General features: G+C 44.7%; 1 protein-coding gene across 2 annotated transcripts in view; it reads left to right on the forward strand.

The window, feature by feature from the left end:
- Positions 1-27,500, forward strand: part of cadps2 (Ca++-dependent secretion activator 2) — a 238,848-nt gene that overhangs the window by 437 nt on the left and 210,911 nt on the right. The gene's annotated exons all lie outside the window — the stretch shown is intronic.

Below are 27,500 nucleotides of genomic sequence, written 5' to 3' on the forward strand. Positions count from 1 at the left end.
CAACAGCGAGCACAAGAGGATGGGACTGTTTAAAGAGTGATAATGGAGGACGTTACCAACACTGTAACGAGTACAGACGTCGTTAACAGACGCATGGACAGAAGAAGAGGCACCTCGTCAGAGAAAAGTTCTTCATCTTTACACGGGTGGACATCATGTCCTGCTTCTCCTCCATCGTGGTGACCACGTCAGGTGGAGGAGCCCTGGGACTGACGTGAAGAACCGAGTTCTGTCTCTTTACATCCACCTGGGACGACCATTCTTTCATTCTTTCCTTCATCATCTTCTTCTTCTGCAGGTTCTGCGTTACTGCCTTCTTTCCTTCAGCATCTTCTTCTTCTTCTGCAGGTTCTGCGTTACTGCGTTCTATCCTTCAGCATCTTCTTGTTCTTCTGCAGGTTCTGCGTTACTGCGTTCTATCCTTCAGCATCTTCTTGTTCTTCTGCAGGTTCTGCGTTACTGCCTTCTTTCCTTCATTATCTTCTTCTTCTGCAGGTTCTGCGTTACTGCCTTCTTTCCTTCAGCATCTTCTGCAGCTTCTGCGTTACTGCCTTCTTTCCTTCAGCATCTTCTTCTTCTGCAGGTTCTGCGTTACTGCGTTCTATCCTTCAGCATCTTCTTCTTCTTCTGCAGGTTCTGCGTTACTGCCTTCTTTCCTTCAGCATCTTCTTCTTCTTCTGCAGGTTCTGCGTTACTGTCTTCTTTTCTTCAGAATATTCTTCTTCTGCAGGTTCTGCGTTACTGTCTTCTTTCCTTCAGAATATTCTTCTTCTGCAGGTTCTGCGTTACTGTCTTCTTTCCTTCAGCATCTTCTTCTTCTTCTTCTGCAGGTTCTGCGTTACTGTCTCCTTTCCTTCAGCATCTTCTTCTTCTGCAGGTTCTGCGTTACTGCCTTCTTTCCTTCAGCATCTTCTTCTTCTGCAGGTTCTGCGTTACTGCCTTCTTTCCTTCAGCATCTTCTTCTTCTGCAGGTTCTGCGTTACTGCGTTCTATCATTCAGCAGCATCTTCTTCTTCTGCAGGTTCTGTGTTACTGCATTCTATCATTCATCAGCATCTTCTTCTTCTGCAGATTCTGCGTTACTGTCTTCTTTCCTTCAGCATCTTCTTCTTCTGCAGGTTCTGCGTTACTGTCTTCTTTTCTTCAGAATATTCTTCTTCTGCAGGTTCTGCGTTACTGTCTTCTTTCCTTCAGCATCTTCTTCTTCTGCAGGTTCTGCGTTACTGTCTCCTTTCCTTCAGTATTTTCTTCTTCTGCAGGTTCTGCGTTACTGTCTTTCCTTCAGCATCTTCTTCTTCTGCAGGTTCTGCGTTACTGTCTTTCCTTCAGCATCTTCTTCTTCTGCAGGTTCTGCGTTACTGCGTTCTATCATTCAGCAGCATCTTCTTCTGCAGGTTCTGCGTTACTGCGTTCTATCATTCAGCAGCATCTTCTTCTTCTGCAGGTTCTGCGCTACTGTCTTCTTTCCTTCAGCATATTCTTCTTCTGCAGGTTCTGCGTTACTTTCTCCTTTCCTTCAGTATCTTCTTCTTCTGCAGGTTCTGCGTTACTGTCTTTCCTTCAGCATCTTCTTCTACAGGTTCTGCGTTACTGTCTTCGGTCCTTCAGCATCTTCTTCTTCTGCAGGTTCTGCGTTACTGTGTTCTATCATTCAGCATCTTCTTCTTCTGCAGCTTCTGCGTTACTGTCTTCTTTCCTTCAGTATCTTCTTCTTCTGCAGGTTCTGCGTTACTGTCTTCTTTCCTTCAGCATCTTCTTCTTCTGCAGGTTCTGCGTTAGTGTAACGTTTATATGTGTATTAGCACCACGTGTTGCACCTGAGCCACTATCACAAAGCATCACAAGTCCTACTGGAGCAGTACTCACATTAATTACTATCATTAATAATAATAACATGCTTACCGGAACAATACTCGCATTAATTACTATCATTAATAATAATAACATGCTTACCGGAGCAGTATTCACATTAATTACTATTATTATTAATAATAATATGCTTACCGGAGCAGTATTCACATTAATTACTATCATTAATAATAATATGCTTACCGGAGCAGTATTCACATTAATTACTATCATTAATAATAATATGCTTACCGGAGCAGTATTCACATTAATTACTATCATTAATAATAATATGCTTACAGGAGCAGTATTCACATTAATTACTATCATTAATAATAATATGCTTACCGGAGCAGTACTCACATTAATTACTATCATTAATAATAATATGCTTACCGGAGCAGTATTCACATTAATTACTATCATTAATAATAACATGCTTACCGGAGCAGTATTCACATTAATTACTATTATTAATAATAATAATATGCTTACAGGAGCAGTATTCACATTAATTACTATCATTAATAATGACATGCTTACCGGAGCATTATTCACATTAATTACTATTATTATTAATAATAATATGCTTACCGCAGCAGTATTCACATTAATTACTATTATTAATAATAATAATATGCTTACCGGAGAAATATTCACATTAATTACAATTATTAATAATAATAATAACATGCTTACCGGAGCAGTATTCGCATTAATTACTATTATTATTAATAATAATATGCTTACCGGAGCAGTATTCACATTAATTACTATTATTAATAATAATAACATGCTTACCGGAGCAGTATTCACATTAATTACTATTATTAATGATAATAACATGCTTACCGGAGCAGTATTCACATTAATTACTATTATTAATGATAATAACATGCTTACCGGAGCAGTATTCACATTAATTACTATTATTAATGATAATAACATGCTTACCGGAGCAGTATTCACATAAATGACTATTATTAATAATAATAACATGCTTACCGGAGCAGTATTCACAATAATTACTATCATTAATAATAATAACATTACTATTATAAAATGATCTACTACGACTACCTTCAGCTGCTCCCGTTAGGGGGCGCCACAGCGGATCATCTGTTTCCATCTCTTCCTGTCCTCTGTCACACCAGCCACCTGCTTGTCCTCCCTCACCACCTCCATAAACCTCCTCTTTGGCCTTCCTCTTCTCCTCTTCCCTGGCAGCTCCATATTCAGCATCCTTCTCCCAGTATACCCAGCATCTCTCCTCCACACATGTCCAAACCATCTCCATCTTGTCTCTCTTGCTTTGTCTCCAAACCGTCCAACCTGAGCTGTCCCTCTAATATACTCCTTCCTAATCCTGTCCTTCTTCATCACTCCCAGTGAAAATCTTATCATCTTCATCTCTGCCACCTCCACCTCCACCTCCTGTCTTTTCATCAGTGCCACTGTCTCCAAACCACACAACATAGCTGGTCTCACTACCATCTTGTAAACCTTCCCTTTAACTCTTGCTGGTACCCTTCTGTCACACATCACTCCTGACACTCTTCTCCACCCACTCCACCCTGCCTGCACTCTCTTCTTCACCTCTCTCCTGCACACCTCCTTGTACTCCTGCCTACTTTCTTCATCTCTCTGACTATCCCACTCCTTCTTTGCCAATCTCTTCCTCTGTATACTTTGCTGTACTTCCTCGTTCCACCACCAAGTCTCCTTGTCTTCCCTCCTCTGTCCTGATGACACACCAAGTACCTTCCTAGCTGTCTCCCTCACTATTTCTGCAGTGGTTGTCCAGCCATCTGGCAACTCTCCACTACCACCCAGTGCCTGTCTTACCTCCTCCCTGAACTCCACACAACAGTCTTCCTTCTTCAACTTCCACCATTTGATCTTCGGCTGTGTCTTCACTCGCTTCCTCTTCTTGGTCTCCAAAGTCATCCTACAGACCACCATCCGATGGTGCCTAGCTAAGCTCTCCCCTGTCACCACCTTGCAGTCTCCAACCCCTTTTAGATGGTGCCTTCTACATAAGATATACTCCACCTGTGTGCACTTTTCTCCACTCTTGTACGTCACCCTGTGTTCCTCCCTCTTCTTGAACTATGTATTCACCACAGCCATTTCCATCCTTTTCACAAAATCCACCACCATCTGTCCTTCCACATTTCTCTCCTTGACTCCATACCTTCCCATCACCTCCTCATCACCTCTGTTCCCTTCACCAACATGTCCGTTGAAGTCCACTCCAATCACCCCTCTCTCCTCCTTGGGTACCCTCTCCACCATGTCGTCCAACTCACTCCACAATTCTTCTTTCTCCTCCATCTCACACCCAACTTGTGGGGCATATGTGCTGATAACATTCAGCAATACACCTTCGACTTCCAGCTTCATACTCATCACCCTGTCTGACACTCTCTTCACCTCCAGCACGCTCTTGACCTACTCTTCCTTCAGAATGACCCCTACCCCATTACTCCTCCCAAAGATGTTACGCCGGATGACCTTCCTGACACGACCCTTTCCATTTATCCGGGCTTGGGACTGGCACTAAGAATGACCTGGTTTACGCATCCTCAGTGGCTGGGTTCACTATTATAATATGATTATATATATATATATATATATATATATATATATATATATATATATATATATATATATATATATATATATATATATATATATATATATATATATAAAATAGTGTAATATAATATGATATAATTTATCATAGTATATATATAATATAGTATAATATATGATAGTATATATAATATAGCATAATATAATATATGATAGTATATATATATATAGTATAATATATGATAGTGTGTGTGTGTATGTATATATATATATAATAGTATAATATAATAAAGGATAGTGTATATATGATATAGTATAATATGTGTTGTGGTCTCTAACAACGATGTAAAGGTGACGTGTTATTTGGTGTTGTGGTCTCGCACAACGATGTGTTAGAGACCACAACACCACATAACATGTCACCTTTACATCGTTGTTAGAGACCACTACACCACATAACATGTCACCTTTACATCGTTGTTAGAGACCACAACACCACATAACATGTCACCTTTACATCGTTGTTAGAGACCACAACACCACATAACATGTCACCTTTACATCGTTGTTAGAGACCAGAACACCACATAACATGTCACCTTTATATCGTTGTTAGAGACCACAACACCACATAACATGTCACCTTTACATCGTTGTTAGAGACCACAACACCACATAACATGTCACCTTTACATCGTTGTTAGAGACCACAACACCACATAACATGTCACCTTTACATCGTTGTTAGAGACCACAACACCACATAACATGTCACCTTTACATCGTTGTTAGAGACCACAACACCACATAACATGTCACCTTTACATCGTTGTTAGAGACCACAACACCACATAACATGTCACCTTTACATCGTTGTTAGAGACCACAACACCACATAACATGTCACCTTTACATCGTTGTTAGAGACCAGAACACCACATAACATGTCACCTTTACATCGTTGTTAGAGACCACAACACCACATAACATGTCACCTTTACATCGTTGTTAGAGACCACAACACCACATAACACGTCACCTTTACATCGTTGTTAGAGACCACAACACCACATAACATGTCACCTTTACATCGTTGTTAGAGACCACAACACCACATAACATGTCACCTTTACATCGTTGTTAGAGACCACAACACCACATAACATGTCACCTTTACATCGTTGTTAGAGACCACAACACCACATAACATGTCACCTTTACATCGTTGTTAGAGACCACAACACCACATAACATGTCACCTTTACATCGTTGTTAGAGACCACAACACCACATAACATGTCACCTTTACATCGTTGTTAGAGACCACAACACCACATAACATGTCACCTTTACATCGTTGTTAGAGACCACAACACCACATAACATGTCACCTTTACATCGTTGTTAGAGACCACAACACCACATAACATGTCACCTTTACATCACTGTTAGAGACCACAACACCACATAACATGTCACCTTTACATCGTTGTTAGAGACCACAACACCACATAACATGTCACCTTTACATCGTTGTTAGAGACCACAACACCACATAACACGTCACCTTTACATCGTTGTTAGAGACCACAACACCACATAACATGTCACCTTTACATCGTTGTTAGAGACCACAACACCACATAACATGTCACCTTTACATCGTTGTTAGAGACCACAACACCACATAACATGTCACCTTTACATCGTTGTTAGAGACCATAACACCACATAACATGTCACCTTTACATCGTTGTTAGAGACCACAACACCACATAACACGTCACCTTTACATCGTTGTTAGAGACCACAACACCACATAACATGTCACCTTTACATCGTTGTTAGAGACCACAACACCACATAACACGTCACCTTTACATCGCTGTTAGAGACCACAACACCACATAACATGTCACCTTTACATCGTTGTTAGAGACCACAACACCACATAACATGTCACCTTTACATCGTTGTTAGAGACCAGAACACCACATAACATGTCACCTTTACATCGTTGTTAGAGACCACAACACCACATAACATGTCACCTTTACATCGTTGTTAGAGACCACAACACCACATAACACGTCACCTTTACATCGTTGTTAGAGACCACAACACCACATAACATGTCACCTTTACATCGTTGTTAGAGACCACAACACCACATAACATGTCACCTTTACATCGTTGTTAGAGACCAGAACACCACATAACATGTCACCTTTACATCGTTGTTAGAGACCACAACACCACATAACATGTCACCTTTACATCGTTGTTAGAGACCAGAACACCACATAACATGTCACCTTTACATCGTTGTTAGAAACCACAACACCACATAACATGTCACCTTTACATCGTTGTTAGAGACCACAACACCACATAACATGTCACCTTTACATCGTTGTTAGAGACCAGAACACCACATAACATGTCACCTTTACATCGTTGTTAGAAACCACAACACCACATAACATGTCACCTTTACATCGTTGTTAGAGACCACAACACCACATAACACGTCACCTTTACATCGTTGTTAGAGACCACAACACCACATAACATGTCACCTTTACATCGTTGTTAGAGACCACAACACCACATAACATGTCACCTTTACATCGTTGTTAGAGACCACAACACCACATAACATGTCACCTTTACATCGTTGTTAGAGACCACAACACCACATAACATGTCACCTTTACATCGTTGTTAGAGACCACAACACCACATAACATGTCACCTTTACATCGTTGTTAGAGACCACAACACCACATAACACGTCACCTTTACATCGTTGTTAGAGACCACAACACCACATAACACGTCACCTTTACATCGTTGTTAGAGACCACTACACCACATAACATGTCACCTTTACATCGTTGTTAGAGACCAGAAAACCACATAACATGTCACCTTTACATCGTTGTTAGAGACCACAACACCACATAACACGTCACCTTTACATCGTTGTTAGAGACCACAACACCACATAACATGTCACCTTTACATCGTTGTTAGAGACCACAACACCACATAACACGTCACCTTTACATCGTTGTTAGAGACCACAACACCACATAACACGTCACCTTTACATCGTTGTTAGAGACCACAACACCACATAACACGTCACCTTTACATCGTTGTTAGAGACCACAACACCACATAACATGTCACCTTTACATCGTTGTTAGAGACCACAACACCACATAACACGTCACCTTTACATCGTTGTTAGAGACCACAACACCACATAACATGTCACCTTTACATCGTTGTTAGAGACCAGAACACCACATAACATGTCACCTTTACATCGTTGTTAGAGACCACAACACCACATAACATGTCACCTTTACATCGTTGTTAGAGACCACAACACCACATAACACGTCACCTTTACATCGCTGTTAGAGACCACAACACCACATAACATGTCACCTTTACATCGTTGTTAGAGACCACAACACCACATAACACGTCACCTTTACATCGTTGTTAGAGACCACAACACCACATAACATGTCACCTTCACATCGTTGTTAGAGACCACAACACCACATAACATGTCACCTTTACATCGTTGTTAGAGACCACAACACCACATAACATGTCACCTTTACATCGTTGTTAGAGACCACAACACCACATAACATGTCACCTTTACATCGTTGTTAGAGACCACAACACCACATAACACGTCACCTTTACATCGTTGTTAGAGACCACAACACCACATAACATGTCACCTTTACATCGTTGTTAGAGACCACAACACCACATAACATGTCACCTTTACATCGTTGTTAGAGACCACAACACCACATAACACGTCACCTTTACATCGTTGTTAGAGACCACAACACCACATAACATGTCACCTTTACATCGTTGTTAGAGACCACAACACCACATAACATGTCACCTTTACATCGTTGTTAGAGACCACAACACCACATAACATGTCACCTTTACATCACTGTTGGAGACCACAACACCACATAACACGTCACCTTTACATCGTTGTTAGAGACCACAACACCACATAACATGTCACCTTTACATCGTTGTTAGAGACCAGAACACCACATAACATGTCACCTTTACATCACTGTTGGAGACCACAACACCACATAACACGTCACCTTTACATCGTTGTTAGAGACCACAACACCACATAACACGTCACCTTTACATCGTTGTTAGAGACCACAACACCACATAACATGTCACCTTTACATCGTTGTTAGAGACCACAACACCACATAACATTTCACCTTTACATCGTTGTTAGAGACCACAACACCACATAACACGTCACCTTTACATCGTTGTTAGAGACCACAACACCACATAACACGTCACCTTTACATCGTTGTTAGAGACCACAACACCACATAACATGTCACCTTTACATCGTTGTTAGAGACCACAACACCACATAACATGTCACCTTTACATCGTTGTTAGAGACCACAACACCACATAACATGTCACCTTTACATCACTGTTGGAGACCAGAATAGCACCTCACACATAACATGTCACCTTTACATCGTTGTTAGAGACCAGAACACCACATAACATGTCACCTTTACATCGTTGTTAGAGACCACAACACCACATAACATGTCACCTTTACATCGTTGTTAGAGACCACAACACCACATAACATGTCACCTTTACATCGTTGTTAGAGACCACAACACCACATAACATGTCACCTTTACATCGTTGTTAGAGACCACAACACCACATAACACGTCACCTTTACATCGTTGTTAGAGACCACAACACCACATAACATGTCACCTTTACATCACTGTTGGAGACCACAACACCACATAACATGTCACCTTTACATCACTGTTAGAGACCACAACACCACATAACATGTCACCTTTACATCGCTGTTGGAGACCACAACACCACATAACACGTCACCTTTACATCGTTGTTAGAGACCACAACACCACATAACACGTCACCTTTACATCGTTGTTAGAGACCACAACACCACATAACATGTCACCTTTACATCGTTGTTAGAGACCACAACACCACATAACACGTCACCTTTACATCGTTGTTAGAGACCACAGTACCACATAACATATCACCTTTACATCGTTGTTAGAGACCACAACACCACATAACATGTCACCTTTACATCGTTGTTAGAGACCACAACACCACATAACATGTCACCTTTACATCACTGTTGGAGACCAGAACACCACATAACACGTCACCTTTACATCGTTGTTAGAGACCACAACACCACATAACATGTCACCTTTACATCGTTGTTAGAGACCACAACACCACATAACACGTCACCTTTACATCGTTGTTAGAGACCAGAACACCACATAACATGTCACCTTTACATCGTTGTTAGAGACCACAACACCACATAACATGTCACCTTTACATCGTTGTTAGAGACCACAACACCACATAACATGTCACCTTTACATCACTGTTGGAGACCAGAACACCACATAACATGTCACCTTTACATCGTTGTTAGAGACCACAACACCACATAACATGTCACCTTTACATCGTTGTTAGAGACCACAACACCACATAACATGTCACCTTTACATCGTTGTTAGAGACCACAACACCACATAACATGTCACCTTTACATCGTTGTTAGAGACCACAACACCACATAACATGTCACCTTTACATCGTTGTTAGAGACCAGAACACCACATAACATGTCACCTTTACATCACTGTTGGAGACCAGAATAGCACCTCACACATAACATGTCACCTTTACATTGCTGTTGGAGACCAGAACACCACATAACATGTCACCTTTACATCGCTGTTAGAGACCACAACACCACATAACATGTCACCTTTACATCGCTGTTAGAGACCAGAACACCACATAACATGTCACCTTTACATCGTTGTTAGAGACCACAACACCACATAACATGTCACCTTTACATCGTTGTTAGAGACCACAACACCACATAACATGTCACCTTTACATCGTTGTTAGAGACCACAACACCACATAACATGTCACCTTTACATCGTTGTTAGAGACCACAACACCACATAACATGTCACCTTTACATCGTTGTTAGAGACCACAACACCACATAACATGTCACCTTTACATCGTTGTTAGAGACCACAACACCACATAACACGTCACCTTTACATCGCTGTTGGAGACCAGAACACCACATAACACGTCACCTTTACATCGCTGTTGGAGACCAGAACACCACATAACATGTCACCTTTACATCGTTGTTAGAGACCAGAATAGCACCTCACACATAACACCTCACCTTTACATCGTTGTTAGAGACCAGAACACCACATAACACCTCACCTTTACATCGTTGTTAGAGACCACAACACCACATAACATGTCACCTTTACATCGTTGTTAGAGACCACAACACCACATAACATGTCACCTTTACATCGTTGTTAGAGACCACAACACCACATAACATGTCACCTTTACATCGTTGTTAGAGACCACAACACCACATAACATGTCACCTTTACATCACTGTTGGAGACCAGAATAGCACCTCACACATAACATGTCACCTTTACATCGTTGTTAGAGACCACAACACCACATAACATGTCACCTTTACATTGCTGTTGGAGACCACAACACCACATAACATGTCACCTTTACATCGTTGTTAGAGACCAGAATAGCACCTCACACATAACACCTCACCTTTACATCGTTGTTAGAGACCACAACACCACATAACATGTCACCTTTACATCGTTGTTAGAGACCACAACACCACATAACATGTCACCTTTACATCACTGTTGGAGACCAGAATAGCACCTCACACATAACATGTCACCTTTACATCGTTGTTAGAGACCACAACACCACATAACATGTCACCTTTACATTGCTGTTGGAGACCAGAATAGCACCTCACACATAACATGTCACCTTTACATCGTTGTTAGAGACCACAACACCACATAACATGTCACCTTTACATCGCTGTTGGAGACCACAACACCACATAACATGTCACCTTTACATCGTTGTTAGAGCCCACAACACCACATAACATGTCACCTTAACATCGTTGTTAGAGACCACAACACCACATAACATGTCACCTTTACATCGTTGTTAGAGACCACAACACCACATAACATGTCACCTTTACATCGTTGTTAGAGACCACAACACCACATAACATGTCACCTTTACATCGCTGTTGGAGACCAGAATAGCACCTCACACATAACACATCACCTTTACATCGCTGTTGGAGACCAGAATAGCACATAACATGTCACCTTTACATCGCTGTTGGAGACCAGAATAGCACATAACATGTCACCTTTACATCGCTGTTGGAGACCAGAATAGCACATAACATGTCACCTTTACATCGCTGTTGGAGACCAGAATAGCACCTCACACATAACACGTCACCTTTACATCGTTGTTAGAGACCACAACACCACATAACACGTCACCTTTACATCGTTGTTAGAGACCACAACACCACATAACATGTCACCTTTACATCGCTGTTGGAGACCAGAATAGCACCTCACACATAACATGTCATCTTTACATCGCTGTTGGAGACCAGAATAGCACATAACACGTCACCTTTACATCGTTGTTAGAGACCACAACACCACATAACACGTCACCTTTACATCGCTGTTGGAGACCAGAACACCACATAACATGTCACCTTTACATCGCTGTTGGAGACCAGAACACCACATAACATGTCACCTTTACATCGTTGTTGGAGACCAGAACACCACATAACATGTCACCTTTACATCGCTGTTGGAGACCAGAACACCACATAACATGTCACCTTTACATCGTTGTTGGAGACCAGAATAGCACATAACACGTCACCTTTACATCGTTGTTAGAGACCACAACACCACATAACACGTCACCTTTACATCGCTGTTGGAGACCAGAACACCACATAACATGTCACCTTTACATCGCTGTTGGAGACCAGAACACCACATAACATGTCACCTTTACATCGTTGTTGGAGACCAGAACACCACATAACATGTCACCTTTACATCGCTGTTGGAGACCAGAACACCACATAACATGTCACCTTTACATCGCTGTTGGAGACCAGAACACCACATAACATGTCACCTTTACATCGCTGTTAGAGACCACAACACCACATAACATGTCACCTTTACATCGCTGTTAGAGACCAGAATAGCACCTCACACATAACATGTCATCTTTACATCGCTGTTGGAGACCAGAACACCACATAACATGTCACCTTTACATCGTTGTTGGAGACCAGAATAGCACATAACACGTCACCTTTACATCGTTGTTAGAGACCACAACACCACATAACACGTCACCTTTACATCGCTGTTGGAGACCACAACACCACATAACACGTCACCTTTACATCGTTGTTAGAGACCACAACACCACATAACATGTCACCTTTACATCGCTGTTGGAGACCAGAATAGCACCTCACACATAACATGTCATCTTTACATCGCTGTTGGAGACCAGAACACCACATAACATGTCACCTTTACATCGTTGTTGGAGACCAGAATAGCACATAACACGTCACCTTTACATCGTTGTTAGAGACCACAACACCACATAACACGTCACCTTTACATCGCTGTTGGAGACCAGAACACCACATAACATGTCACCTTTACATCGCTGTTGGAGACCAGAACACCACATAACATGTCACCTTTACATCGCTGTTGGAGACCAGAACACCACATAACATGTCACCTTTACATCGCTGTTGGAGACCAGAACACCACATAACATGTCACCTTTACATCGCTGTTGGAGACCAGAACACCACATAACATGTCACCTTTACATCGCTGTTAGAGACCACAACACCACATAACATGTCACCTTTACATCGCTGTTAGAGACCAGAATAGCACATAACATGTCACCTTTACATCGCTGTTGGAGACCAGAACACCACATAACACGTCACCTTTACATCGTTGTTAGAGACCACAACACCACATAACACGTCACCTTTACATCGCTGTTAGAGACCACAACACCACATAACATGTCACCTTTACATCGTTGTTAGAGACCACCTCACACATAACATGTCACCTTTACATCGCTGTTGGAGACCAGAACACCACATAACATGTCACCTTTACATCGCTGTTAGAGACCACAACACCACATAACACGTCACCTTTACATCGTTGTTAGAGACCACCTCACACATAACATGTCACCTTTACATCGCTGTTGGAGACCAGAACACCACATAACATGTCACCTTTACATCGCTGTTGGAGACCAGAACACCACATAACATGTCACCTCTACATCGCTGTTGGAGACCACAACACCACATAACATGTCACCTTTACATCGCTGTTGGAGACCAGAACACCACATAACATGTCACCTTTACATCGCTGTTGGAGACCAGAATAGCACCTCACACATAACACAGCACATTGTTTCTTTCAGTGAAGGCCTCGTGTTCGCAGAAAGACTGTCAGGTTCATCTCAATATGAAGTTTCTAGTTGACAAGCTGCCTACATGGGGGGCAGCTCCTCTTTCTGTGACACGATGTGCTCATGGGCTGACACTGTAGATGATGTGTCTTGATAGGCAGTCAGTTTTCCTTTCACACGTGAACCCTTCCTTCTGAAGTCGGCTCAGTCTGACTCGTCTGTGCAGGCGGGGGACTCTGTTCACACATTTTAATTAATCCTCCAGCCGTCAGTCATGGAAATGTTTGTCTTTTTTTCAGATCTCCCACGAATCACTGCCTCAGCAATGACTGTTCTTCCTGGGGTCAAACAGTACAACAGTTAATTTAAAAGTCAACAAGCAAAAACAGAACACACATCAACATAACAGCAACAACCAGAGACATCACACAAAACTACACTTATCAAGCAGCTTTGAGCGCTGCACGACATTCTATATACCCATCATGCCCAGTTAGACAAAAACAATTACCGCAAATGAGGAAAAAAGATTAATTCATTAAAATAAAGCAGACATGACTCATAACAGAATCCAGTAAACAGACATAAAAATAGACCCAATGTAAACAATCTCTTTCTGCACCACATCTTCTCCAATCCAACTCTGCTGGTAGCTGAAACCAAATGTGGTGGAGGTCCGTTCCAGTAGGTAGTTGCCCTGTACATTAGTCTTTTCTAAGGCATCAGTTCTGGGTTTAGGCAGGGTGAAATGACCCCTCCCAGCATGTCTAGTGCCATAGTCGTGACCATCACTAGTGAGCAACAGCTGAGAGGAGAGACAAGCAGGTTTACGTAGCGTATAAATGTTTTTCCTAAATAGAATCAGGCTATGAGCTGGTCTCTCATTGACTCTCATCCATGATAGTTCTTTATGCATTCTTTCAACACTGTTTCTAACTGAGCCATGCAGAATGAGTCTCGCAGCTCTATTTTGGGTAAGTTGGATTTTATTTCATTCTTGTTTAGATGCATTTGACCAGATTGCTGGGCAGTAGTCAAACTGTGACAAGACTAGGGATTGTATGACTTGCTTAGTAGTCTGCTGGGACTACTGCTGCTGCTGTTGGGCCCCAGTAGTAGACTGCTGGGATAGGCCCCAGCATCCCCGTGGCCCTGAGAGCAGGATAAGTGGTTCCAATAATCGATGGGCTTGGTAGTTGTGTTAGTAAGAAAGTAGGCATTCCTAATGATTGAAACACTTCTGCTCAATATTATTGTGAGTAGCCCAAGAGAATGTTGTATCTATTGTAACCCCCAGCAATTCCTCCTCCTTCACTTGTTCAGTATCAGCACCTTGCAAAGACATACACAGTCTGTGTACCTTTCTCTGACCATGCCTTGAGCAAATAAGACATTTCGTTTTGGATATATTCAGTTTCAGCTTATTTTCAGTGACCCAACTAGAAATCTGCGTTAACTCATCTTGAAGTAGACTGCTCAGGTCTGTGGCATTCCTTGCACAAGCATATATTGTGTCATCTACATAAATTGCAGTGCGAGCCTGTTTTTTTTTTTTTCAATATGTGGCATATCGTTTACAAATAGTGAGTATAGTAGAGGTCCAAGACAACTTCCTTGAGGAACGCCGCAATGTAGTGTCTTAATACTTGGTAAAGTTCCATTAAACATGACACGTTGTCTGTTGATTAGGTTGCTTTTCATCCAGTCAATATGAGGTGAAAATGTCCATGTGAAAATGTCCATCACATGGGGTCAAATTCACCATTGTCTTCATCAGTGTGAATTATACTGAAGACATAAGTCGCAAATCCAGGTGAAGAGGCAATGAATTCTCTTATTCCGTTTCGGCCAAATGCTATGAGGGCGGAGGTGCAACGTTTTTAAGATTAGAGAAGAAATTGAATCACCGGATTCAGAAAAAAACATCTGGATCTCTGCGTCCATGTTGTCTGGACCCAAACAGTCTAACATGCACTGCCTTTTAACAGCCGCTTTAAACAGTCCATATATCATTTAAGTCAAGTTTATTTGTATAGCCCATGACCACAAGGTACTCCCGAAAGGCTTTAAAATCAATACAATATCCTCTATCACGGACCCTGGACCCAAATGAGGAAAGATTCCACAAGAAAAACCTCATTATGAAAAAAAAATGTTGGAGAAACCTCAGCAAGGGCAACAGAGGAGGGATCCCTCTTCCAGGACAGACAGACATGCAATAGTCAAATGCACAAAAAATAACAGAACGATAGTGTAACATCATAGGTACACACACACACAGAGTGAGGTAATGTGCAGTACACACAGATACTGCATACAAGTTATCACATTTAAACATGTTGGGTAACACAATTGTAAAGAGTGCAAGGTAAATGTAGTGAATGTGTCCAGCCAAGACAATGTTAGGAACCCCCACAGATGCAGTCAGGAGCTGGGGGACCCCGCGCTCCAGAACCAGCTCTGCTCAGTGCGGCCCTGACAGAGGATTAACACAGAGAGAGACACACAAGACGAGAGAAGTGATGCAGAAGTTGTTGTAACTAAAACAAATAGTATACAGAGAACAGTGTAAACAATAGCCTGCATCTCCAGGAGAGTGGGATTGTGAACAAGGGAAAACAGGTCCCCTCGCAGTCCGGCTCTGACGTCATCAGGTGGTCGAAAGAAGGAGAGATGATCCATGGTCTTCAGACAGTCCATAAAGGGAGAAAATGTGTTCTGGAATGCAAGAAAGACAGGTGCACAACATGGAAGCACATGTGCTCAGATACAAACAGAAGGTTAGAATGGTGCGATGCTTTCAGAAAGTTCTCGAACATTCTCATCGGCAGGACAGGAGGTGACTGCTGAGATCTCATTTGTAAATACATGGACCCTGAGACCCTCCACAAGACAACCGTTGTGAGGAAGTCAAAGTGTCAACGAGATAAAACGACTAGTTGAAAGCTAGTGAGGACAGATGAGTTCAGACTGGAAAGAATTTGCAGGGTCAGACTGTCCGACGTCGGCTGGGAGACTCTTCAAAGAAAGGGGGCGCAGTAGGACAAGGCTCAGACTTCTTTTTAACTCGAGGGGGAGACAGGAGGCCTGCACTCTGATGAGAATGGAGGACATGAGAAGGTACACGAGGCTATATAAGATCTGACAGATATGAGGGGGCGAGCCCAGTAAGGATTAGAAGTCAGATCTGTCAGGGACTTGGAGCCAGTGAAGGGAGGCCAGGATCGGTGTGGTCAAACTTGTCAGTTAATATTCAGCAGCAGATTTATATGGTTTTATTGTGTTCACTGGAAGATACATTGTGTAATATTTCAGTACACCTGAAACATAACAGCATGTTAAATGCCTGCTTAACGTGGTTTATTTGTACATCCCCAAATCCCAGAAGACCTCACAGTCATACAGATACAGTAAGTCACTGCAGAGACCACCGCTGTCCTGAGACCCTCCAGTCAGACAGAGAGGAACTCTAGAAGAAAGAAAAGAAAAAATGAGAAGGTGGTGTGGAAGAGGAGGTCTTCCTCTTCCAGAACAGGCACCAGTGATGCTTGTATCAGGACAACATTACATTAGTAATTTAGACAATGCGATTTACAATAAATGCGTAATTTAACGTAGGAAATCAGGAGAACTACTAGTCATAAAGTGCATCAAACAAGCACCTAAGAGCAAAACCAGTGCTAAAGTAAAAGTGCAAGAAAGAGATTTTTTTTAAATAACAGTGAATACAATAAGTGCTAAGAACAAGTAACAGGGTAGTAGTTTTTAAAGAGGTGGGTTTTCAACCTGTGCCGAAAGATGGGCAGCAACTCCGCTGTCCTGACATCAGTGGGGAGTTCATTCCACCACTGTGGGGCCAGGACAGAAAAGAGCCGTGACCGGGTCGATCGGCAGCAGGGACCTCTGAGCGACGGGGCAACAAGGCGTCCCGAGGCAGCAGAGCAAAGTGGTCGGGCTTGACCATGGCCTGGAGATAGGAAGGAGCTGTTCCTTTCACTGCCCTGTAGGCTAGCACCAGAGTCTTAAAGTGGGTGCGAGCAGCTACTGGAAGCCAGTATAGGGACATGAGAAGGGGAGTTGTGTGGGAGAACTTAGGACGGTTGAACACCAGACGAGCTGCAGCTTTCTGAACAAGCTCCAGAGGTCGGATGGCCGACGCCGGGGAACCAGCAAGGAGGGAGTTGCCGTAGTCCAGGCGGGAGGTGACCAGAGCCTGGATGAGCACCTGTGCCGTCTCGTCGGTGAGGAATGGGCGAATCCTTCTGATGTTATAAAAGAGAAATCTGCAGGAGCGAGCAACCGATGCAACGTTTGCAGCCAACGACAGTTGGTTGTCCAGGATCACACCCAGATTCCTCACAGTCCGAGTTGGCGTCACCACGGTGTTGTCAGTGGTGATGGCCAGGTCTCGGTGCAGGCAACCGTTCCCCGGGAGGAACATCAGCTCTGTCTTGTCCAGATTGAGCTTCAGGTGGTGTGTTGCCATCCACTCCGAGATGTCAGTCAAGGACGCAGCAATGCGTGTCTCTACTTGTGTGTCAGAGGCAGGAAAGGACAAGATCAGCTGGGTGTCATTGGCATAACAATGGTAAGAAGTCATGCGAGCGAATAACAGAACCCAGGTATGTCGTATACAGGGAGATAAGGAGAGGACCCAGAATCGAACCCTGTGGAACGCCTGTAGTCAGTCTGTGAGGCTCAGACAGACAGAGCCCCTCCATGTCACCTGGTAGGTTGCAAATATTGAGTGTGCAGAGTCTGTGACACCCAGCCCCTCAAGGGTAGAGAGGATCTGATGGTTCAACTCTGTCGAACGCAGCTGACAGGTCCAGGAGTATCAGGACAGAGGAGAGAGTGTTTGCTCTCGCAGAGTGGAGCGATTCTGTCACTGCATGGAGGGCAGTCTCTGTCGAGTGACCCACACTGGTTGGGGTACAAAGAAAGTTGGTTAAAGACAGCACGTTCCAAAGTTTGATAGAAAGGGAAACTGGTCTGTAGTTTTTGACATCCGAGGGGTTAAGTGATGGTTTCTTGAGAAGGGGGGGGAGTGACTCTAGCAGCCTTGAAGGTAGATGGAAAGCATCCTGCCTGGAGGGAGGTGATGAGGTGGGTTAGCTAGGGAAGGAGTTCAGGTGCCATAGACTGAAGAAGAGGGGAGGGGACCGGGTCAAGGGAACATGTGGTGGGGCGACAGATGTGATGAGGTTTAGAACCTCGTTGGTGGAGGGGGAGGGAGGGTGCAATAGTGCAAGCCGCACTAACCGGATGGAGAGAAAAGGAGGATCTGATGTCGTTTACCTTCTTGTCAAAGAAGTTAGCGAAGTCATCAGGGAGAAATTAGCAGGAGGATGTTGAAGAAGTGTAGAGAAGGTTTCAAAAGAGTTTCTTAGGATTAGAGGCAGAAGACAGGATTTTAGAGCGATAGAAGGCAGCCTTAGCAGCAGAAAGGAGGAGGTGAAAGTGGAAAGAAGAGATTGGAAGTTGAGAAGGTCATCTGGGAGTTTGCCTTTTCTCCATTTGTGCTCTGCCACTCTCAGGCTCCGTCTGTCAGTACATAGTGAGTCGGTCAGCCAAGGGGCAGGTGGAGTTGGGCGTGCCGGCCTGGAGGTGAGGGGACAGAGAAGATCAGTAGCAGGGGGTAGGAGAGAGAAAGATTCAGGTGTAGGAAGGATAGAGGTAACCGAGGAAGAAAGATCAGTGGCGGAGAGAGAGCAGAGGTGTCTACAGGTGGAAACCATGTGGGTAGGGGGGTGAAGAGAGGGAGAGAAGGACATGAAATAGTGGTCAGAGAGCAACAGAGATTGGAAATAGGACAGTCTCTAGTAAAGATAAGGTCCAGCTAGTTGCCAGCCTAGTGGGTAGGAGGAGAGGTGAAGGTCAAAGGAGGAGAGGGTCCAGCTTGTTAGTGTGGATGTTGAAGTCACCAAGAAGGAAGTGCAGAGTCATCAACAGGGAAGTGCGAGACAAGTGTGTCAAGCTCCTCTAGAAACTCACCAAGGGGGCCTGGTGGGCAGTACACAACCACGATGGTGAGTTTGACTGGATAAGAGACAGTAATAGCATGGAATTCAAAAGAGGGCGGAGAAAATTGTGGAATGGAAACAAGAGAGTATTTCCATTTCAGGGAGATCAGCAGGCCAGTACCACCACCCCGCCTCCCAGCTCTGGGAGTGTGAGAAAAGGAGTACACATCAGACAGAGCTGCGGGTGTGGTAGTGTTTTCTGGCATGATCCAGGTCTCAGAGCAAGAAAGTTGAGGATGCATAGCCTGAGATAAACTCAGTTTTCGGCACTGCAGACTGGCAATTCCAGAGTCCTCCCGTCACCACTTGCTCAACGTGAGTGGAGAGAGTGGGATAGATGAGATTGGTAGGGCCACAGCACCTAGGAGTACCCAACATCTCTGCCAGCCCCGGGAAGAGGAAAGGACAGGAATGTGAAGGAAACACATATTCTATACTAGGTACACAAAATACAGATGACTGACCGGATCTAAAAAGAGCAGTCCTTGCTTGACGAAGTCTTGGCTTGAAAAAGTCGCGCTTGCCTTTGTTCACTCTAGCCTTCGTTCAACCTAGACCTGTTTGCCTGACGCTTGTAAGTAGCAGCAGTGATTTAAAGAACACTGATTGCTAATTGTCTGCCAGGAGTGCAGGCCACACCCTGGCCACTTAACACCCAATTGGCCAACGAGGTACACTGAAAAGAGGCCTATTGCCCAGAAACTGGTCACTTATATAAAACTCTATCAAACCTCACACAATACTATCAAAACTGCAAACAGCAAGTTACCAAGGAATATATTTATAAACTGAAAGGATAACTAAGTATGAACAGCTAGGCAACAAGAAATATTTAAGGGCACACTAGGTGACAAACAGCTACGGCTAGAATAAGATCCCACTAGGAACCAGCAGCAGATGTATAGACACAAGGACTAATACTCAAGCAGCTGGAATAAGACTAGTAGCAACTTGTTAAGCGAGAAGGATGATACTTACTCTATTCTAGATGAACCAGCAATCCAGAATCACTCCAGAAGGTAAGATGCACACAGTGATCCAGCAGCAGAGTAGAAACAGAAGACTGGTGCTGATTCAGAGAAGGTAGACTCGGTACACCTGGGCACAGCGTGTCTGTGAATGTTCTCATTCATCCAGGTCATAGGTCAAACACTGGACTTGGTATATACCAAATCCAGTTGCACTTGATTCAACTCATTTGGATAACCTGGACACAGCCTTTACTGACAGACACGTCTTATCACTCATCTGACGGGCCGTTTCCACGGCAACGTGTTCTGCATAAAATACAACATCTAATAAATGTCATATGTGGGTCATCTGATGCGGGGGGGGGGGTAATAAAGACAGTTTACATCTGATGGGGGGTATAAGATATATGTGTGCTGTGTACTGCTGGGGGCCAGTTCACTTGTACTGTTCAGCTGTGGGTAGTTGGATGCTCTGATTGGGTGTATAGTTAAACTGTTTTCTCCTCTCATTGGCTGCTGTCCACTGACATTAGGGGCGTGAGGCGGGGCAACATGTACTTTATGTGTACATTAGGGGCGTGAGGCGGGGCAATGTGTACTTTATACGTGTTCATTAGGGGTGTGAGGCGGGGCAACGTGTACTTTATACGTGTACATTAGGGGCGTGAGGCGGGGCAATGTGTACTTTATACGTGTTCATTAGGGGTGTGAGGCGGGGCAACGTGTACTTTATACGTGTACATTAGGGGCATGAGGCGGGGCAACATGTACTTTATACGTGTACATTAGGGGTGTGAGGCGGGACAATGTGTACTTTATATGTGTACATTAGGGGCGTGACGTGGGACAACGTGTACTTTATACGTGTACATTAGGGGCGTGAGGCGGGGCAACGTGTACTTTATATGTGTACATTAGGGGTGTGAGGCGGGGCAACGTGTACTTTATATGTGTACATTAGGGGCGTGAGGCGGGGCAACGTGTACTTTATATGTGTACATTAGGGGAGTGATGTGGGACAGCGTGTACTTTATATGTGTACATTAGGGGAGTGATGTGGGACAGCGTGTACTTTATAAGTGTACATTAGGGGAATGATGTGGGACAACGTGTACTTTATATGTGTACATTAGGGGCGTGAGGTGGGACAATGTGTACTTTATATGTGTACATTAGGGGCGTGAGGCGGGACAGCGTGTACTTTATACGTGTACATTAGGGGAGTGATGTGGGACAGCGTGTACTTTATACGTGTACATTAGGGAAGTGATGTGGGACAGTGTGTACTTTATATGTGTACATTAGGGGAGTGATGTGGGACAGCGTGTACTTTATACGTGTACATTAGGGGAGTGATGTTGGGGCAGCGTGTACTTTATATGTGTACATTAGGGGAGTGATGTGGGACAGCGTGTACTTTATACGTGTACATTAGGGGAGTGATGTGGGACAGCGTGTACTTTATACGTGTACATTAGGGGAGTGAGGCGGGACAGCGTGTACTTTATACGTGTACATTAGGGGAGTGATGTGGGACAGCGTGTACTTTATACGTGTACATTAGGGGAGTGATGTGGGACAACGTGTACTTTATATGTGTACATTAGGGGCGTGAGGTGGGACAATGTGTACTTTATATGTGTACATTAGGGGAGTGATGTTGGGACAGTGTGTACTTTATATGTGTACATTAGGGGAGTGATGCGGGACAACGTGTACTTTATACGTGTACATTAGGGGAGTGATGTGGGACAGCGTGTACTTTATATGTGTACATTAGGGGAGTGATGTGGGACAGCGTGTACTTTATACGTGTACATTAGGGGAATGATGTGGGACAACGTGTACTTTATATGTGTACATTAGGGGCGTGAGGTGGGACAATGTGTACTTTATATGTGTACATTAGGGGCGTGAGGCAGGACAACGTGTACTTTATACGTGTACATTAGGGGAGTGATGTGGGACAGCGTGTACTTTATACATGTACATTAGGGAAGTGATGTGGGACAGCGTGTACTTTATACGTGTACATTAGGGGAGTGATGTGGGACAGCGTGTACTTTATACGTGTACATTAGGGGAGTGAGGCGGGACAGCGTGTACTTTATATGTGTACATTAGGGGCGTGAGGTGGGACAATGTGTACTTTATATGTGTACATTAGGGGAGTGATGTTGGGACAGCGTGTACTTTATACGTGTACATTAGGGGAGTGATGCGGGACAATGTGTACTTTATATGTGTACATTAGGGGCGTGAGGTGGGACAGCGTGTACTTTATATGTGTACATTAGGGGAGTGATGTGGGACAACGTGTACTTTATACGTGTACATTAGGGGAATGATGTGGGACAACGTGTACTTTATATGTGTACATTAGGGGCGTGAGGTGGGACAATGTGTACTTTATATGTGTACATTAGGGGCGTGAGGCAGGACAACGTGTACTTTATACGTGTACATTAGGGGAGTGATGTGGGACAGCGTGTACTTTATACGTGTACATTAGGGAAGTGATGTGGGACAGCGTGTACTTTATACGTGTACATTAGGGGAGTGATGTGGGACAGCGTGTACTTTATATGTGTACATTAGGGGAGTGATGTGGGACAGCGTGTACTTTATACGTGTACATTAGGGGAGTGATGTGGGACAGCGTGTACTTTATACGTGTACATTAGGGGAGTGATGTGGGACAATGTGTACTTTATATGTGTACATTAGGGGCGTGAGGTGGGACAATGTGTACTTTATATGTGTACATTAGGGGAGTGATGTGGGACAACGTGTACTTTATATGTGTACATTAGGGGAGTGATGTGGGACAACGTGTACTTTATATGTGTACATTAGGGGCGTGAGGTGGGACAATGTGTACTTTATATGTGTACATTAGGGGAGTGATGTTGGGACAGCGTGTACTTTATATGTGTACATTAGGGGCGTGAGGTGGGACAACGTGTACTTTATACGTGTACATTAGGGGAGTGATGTTGGGACAGCGTGTACTTTATATGTGTACATTAGGGGCGTGAGGTGGGACAACGTGTACTTTATACGTGTACTGTGTGTTTTCTGTGTTGAATCACATTAGCAGCTGATGAGTGTGCGACGCATGAAACAAGCTGGTACTGCCATGTAGTACAACTACTTGTACTACTTCTATATGTATATATACAGCGCTGCTGAAAGTTTGTGAACCCTCCGGACAGGGTCACTGTGTTGGTAAACCCATTAAGATCAGCTTATTACACATACATCCAAATCCCAGTTTGTAAAGCACACCTTCCAAATAATGGACACACACACACACACACTAAAAGAGATATATTGTCATTATTTAATCCAACAGAGGTGGTTTATTTCACAGAAACTGAACATTTACCATGTGCAGAAGTATGTGAACACTTGTATTAGTAGCTTGTGGCTCCTCCTCCTTTTGCAGCCATTACTTCAACCAAACGTCTTCTGTAACCACTAACCAGTCTCTCACATCTGCTTATGGGGCTTTCTGCCCACTCCTCCTTGCAGAACTCAGCCAGTTGAGAGAGGCTGGAGGGACATCTGGTATGTACCAACTTCTTCAGGTCTCGCCACAACATTCCAATTGGATTAAGGTCCGGACTTTGACTGGGCCAATCCAGAGTACGAATCCTCTTTCTCTGAAGCCATTCCTTTGTAGTTTTGCTGGAATGCTCTGGGTCATTGTCTTGTTGCATAATCCATTTTCGTCCCAGCTTCAACTCCCTGACTGATGGCAGGAGATTCTGGTCAAGAATTTGTTGATATGCCGGAGAATTCACGGTTCCTTGGATAATATGGAGTCGTCCAGGTCCAGAAGCAGAAAAGCAACCCCAGACCTTCACATTTCCACCACCATGCTTCACTGTTGGGAGGAGGTTCTTTTCTTCATATGCAGTGCTGGCTTTTCTCCAAACATGTTGGTTTTGATTGTGACCAAATAATTCTATTTTGGACTCGTCTGTCCAGAGAATGGACTTCCAGAAGGCCTCTGGTTTGTCCAAGTGCTCTCTGGCAAAGTTGAAATGGGCAGTTTTGTTCTTTTTTGAGAGCAGAGGCTTCCTTCTAGCAACCCTCCCATGAATGTCATGGCTATTCAGTTTCCGTCTGATTGTAGACGCATGCACATTTGTCCCAGATGCTACCAGAGAGGTCTGCAACTCTCTAGAGGTGATGTGTGGGTTGGCCTTTACCTGATTTATTATTTTTCTGGTGCTTCTGGGTGATAGTTCTGATGGGCGTCCACTTCTAGGCAGAGTTGCTGTCATGTTGAAGGCCCTCCATTTGTAAATTATTTGTCTTACAGTGGATGGATGGAGCTGGAATCTCTTGGAGATGGTCTTATATCCCTCCCCAGACTGATGGGCTGTCACTACCCTCTTCTTCATGTCCTCGGATATCTCCTTTGCTCTCGGCATTGTTGATTTGTATGGGACTACAGTGGTTTGGTCGGTTTCCTCTCTCTTTTAATTAGTGCAGGCCAAACCCTTTCCCAAGGATGTCTCATTTCATTGGTCTGCTCAAATGATTAATTAAGCAGCCAAATGTGTTTCACCCGAGTCTGTTACCTGCTGGACTGAACCACTGCAGCTGGGGGTTCACTTACTTCTGCACATACCCTAATTCCATGTTTCCTGTAGTTTTTGGGCTACTTAAACAAGTCCCACTAAACACAAGTACCTGCAACTGATAAACACACATCTGACACTTCATACATAGAAACTGGTGATGATGGAATAAGAAAATCATGGTACAACAACAGACAAAACAACTCTACACTGCTCAAGGGCTTCACATACTTTCAAGCAGCACTGTACATGTCTGTGTGTGTATGTGTGTCTGTGTGTGTGTGTATGTGTGTGTGTGTGAGTGTGTGCGTGTATGTGTGTGTATGTGTGTGTGTGTGTGTGTATGTGTGTGAGTGTGTGTGTATGTGTGTGTATGAGTGTGTGTGTGTGTGTGTGTGTATGTGTGTGTGTGTGTGTGTGTATGAGTGTGTGTGTGTGTGAGTGTGTGTGTGTGTGTATGAGTGTGTGTGTGTGTATGAGTGTGTGTGTGTGTGTGCGTGTGTGTGTGTGTGAGTGTGTGTGTGTGTGTGTGTGTGTGTGTATGTGTGTATGTGTGTGTGTGTGTGTGTGTGTGTGTGTGTGTGTGTGTGTGTGAGTGTGTGAGCCAGTCATGTGTTCTCCTGGCTGGTGTGGTGTGTTGTGTTACTCTTCATGGGTGGTGTAGAAGGCCTCACATGGAGGCAGCGTCGGCGTCGAGGCTTAACAGTTAATAACCACTGCAGGGGAACTCAGGTACAGTGTACAGGCATGCAGCTGTGTGTATAGCGCCGCCACCAGGCTGCATGACCACATGACTACTCTGTAAGTACAGAGTGCAGGTCAGCACATTACACTGCAAGGTTATGTACAGGCCGGAGGTTGGTCACACACACACACACACACACACACACACACACACACACACACACACACACACACACACACACACACACACACACACACACACACACATTTAAACGCCTCTCTTCTGCTGCACCTCATTCTTGTGGAGAGCTGAAGTGCCGGGACTCGGGACTCGGGCCTCGGGACTCGGGACTCGGGACTCGGGCCTCGGGACTCGGGCCTCGGGCCTCAGGACTCGGGCCTCGGGACTCGGGCCCCGGGCCTCGGGACTCGGGACTCGGGCCCCGGGCCTCGGGCCTCGGGACTCGGGCCTCGGGCCTCGGGCCTCAGGACTCGGGCCTCGGGACTCGGGACTCGGGCCTGAGGGCCTCAGGACTCGGGACTCGGGACTCGGGCCTCGGGACTCGGGACTCGGGCCTCGGGCCTCGGGACTCGGGCCTCGGGCCTGAGGGCCTGAGGGCCTCGGGTCTCGGGACTCGGGCCCCGGGCCTCGGGACTCGGGACTCGGGCCTCGTGTCTCGGGCCTCGGGCCTGAGGGCCTGAGGGCCTCGGGTCTCGGGCCCTCAGGCCTGAGGCCCTGAATCCCGTGTGTTCAAACACACCGCCGTCCGCTGTCAGCGCTTGGTTGTGGGTCATGTGACCCATGATGGACGTGCGAGTGCAGGACGTGAGGAAAAGACAAAAGCAGGAAATGGCTGAAGTGTTTTCAGCAGGACCGTCCCTCCCTCCCTCCCTCCCTCCCTTCCTTCCTCCCTCCCTCCCTCCCTCCCTTCCTCCCTCCCTCCCTCCCTCCCTCCCTCCCTCCCTCCCTCCCTCCCTTCCTTCCTCCTCCTCCTCCCAGTCTGTCCTCCTGGCGAAGGCTTCCCCCGAGCTCAGCTCCCGAGCAGGGACCCAGAGGGGGAGTGGCGTCATCCCGGCTGTGCCGTGGTTGGACAGGGAGCGAGCAGCCTGGTGATGTGTCCATGCTGTGTCCCACACCGAGCCCCCCACAGAGTCCAGCGTGGACAGACACCCGGGTTCACTCCCACGACTCGTTCACCCCGTGACACACGGGCCGTCTGAAGCTGCTGCTGCTGCTGCTGCTGCTGCTGCTG

The sequence above is a fragment of the Lampris incognitus genome, chromosome 6, assembly GCF_029633865.1.
Source record: "Lampris incognitus isolate fLamInc1 chromosome 6, fLamInc1.hap2, whole genome shotgun sequence".
Lineage (NCBI taxonomy): Eukaryota > Metazoa > Chordata > Actinopteri > Lampriformes > Lampridae > Lampris > Lampris incognitus.